The sequence below is a fragment of the Schistocerca cancellata genome, chromosome 8 (genome assembly GCF_023864275.1).
Source record: "Schistocerca cancellata isolate TAMUIC-IGC-003103 chromosome 8, iqSchCanc2.1, whole genome shotgun sequence".
NCBI classification, from domain to species: Eukaryota; Metazoa; Arthropoda; class Insecta; order Orthoptera; family Acrididae; genus Schistocerca; species Schistocerca cancellata.
This window is the reverse complement of record NC_064633.1, coordinates 209,284,504-209,285,845: the sequence shown is the minus strand read 5'-3', so window position 1 is coordinate 209,285,845 and position 1,342 is coordinate 209,284,504. Positions and strand designations below refer to the sequence as shown.

The 1,342-nt window shown below is 44.8% G+C and overlaps 1 pseudogene; it reads right to left on the bottom strand.

Moving 5' to 3' along the window:
• Window positions 1-954: 954 nt before the first annotated feature.
• On the bottom strand, window positions 955-1,072 carry LOC126095790 (5S ribosomal RNA; annotated as a pseudogene).
• Between the last annotated feature and the right edge of the window lie 270 nt (window positions 1,073-1,342).

Sequence of the window (1,342 nt, the reverse complement as noted above, 5' to 3'; positions counted from 1 at the left end):
TGTATGGAAGTGAAGCATGGACGATAAATAGTTTAGACAAGAAGAGAATAGAAGCTTTCGAAATGTGGTGCTACAGAAGAATGCTGAAGATCAGATGGGTAGATCACATAACTAATGAGGAGGTATTGAACAGAATTGGGGAGAAGAGGAGTTTGTGGCACAACTTGACTAGAAGAAGGGATCGGTTGGTAGGACATGTTCTGAGGCATCAAGGGATCACCAATTTGGTACTGGAGGGCAGCGTGGAGGGTAAAAATCGTAGAGGGAGACCAAGAGATGAATACACTAAGCAGATTCAGAAGGATGTAGGCTGCAGTAGGTACTGGGAGATGAAGAAGCTTGCACAGGATAGAGTACCATGGAGAGCTGCATCAAACCAGTCTCAGGACTGAAGACCACAACAACAACATCCTTCACAGTATCTTCCACACGACTGAGAGTGTAGAGTAGTGTGTAGAAGAAAGATTTTTCTAAACCAATAATCAGCTGTTACCTTACGCTCTGTGCCTTTAATAGGTGAAATAATTCGTTCAACAAGCGACCCTCTGCTGCTCTCAGTGCGTGTTAAGCTGTGAGGATCGACGTTCTCCACTGCCACTCTGCTTACGGGTGAACCTGTTAAGAGACCAACTGTTAACTGTCTTTGGATGGGTCGTTGTGGGGGTGTGATCACGTAAGTCACTTGTGGATGCATATGCATTGAACTGCATCCCTAGTATTACTTTTTCTTCTCTGACAGAATTTCCTGATACGGTATAACTAAAGAAAACTAAACTCCATCCGAACAGGGTTAGGTAGACCCAACGGTATCGACCGTCTCTGGATGCAGAAATGGAGGGGTATGTGGTCAGCACACCGCTCTCCCCGCCGTATGTCAGTTTACGAGACCGGAGCCGCTACTCTTCAATCAACTAGCTCCTCAGTTTGCCTCACAAGGGCTGAGTGCACCCCGCTTGCCAACAGCGCTCGACAGACCGGGTGGTCACCCATCCAAGTGCTAGCCCAGCCCGACAGCTCTTAACTTCGGTGATCTGACGGGAACCGGTGTTACCACTGCGGCAAGGCTGTTGGCATACGGTATAACTAACAGATGAAAAATGTCATATTTAAAATAAGCGTTTATTATGTTAGAAAACTAACTCCTGCTTATTCAGGAGTTCCAAAAATTCCGTAATCTGACCCAAAGTTAACAAACGTTCTTACAGTCTCGTATAGCGTTTGCCAGAATTTTTACCAAAGTACAAAGACTGATCTTAGAGCCACCATGTGCTTAAACAGTTATAAATTTAAATTAGTGCTGTAAGTAGGCTATGTAAGTAGACTGTTTAGGTTCTTATATTGG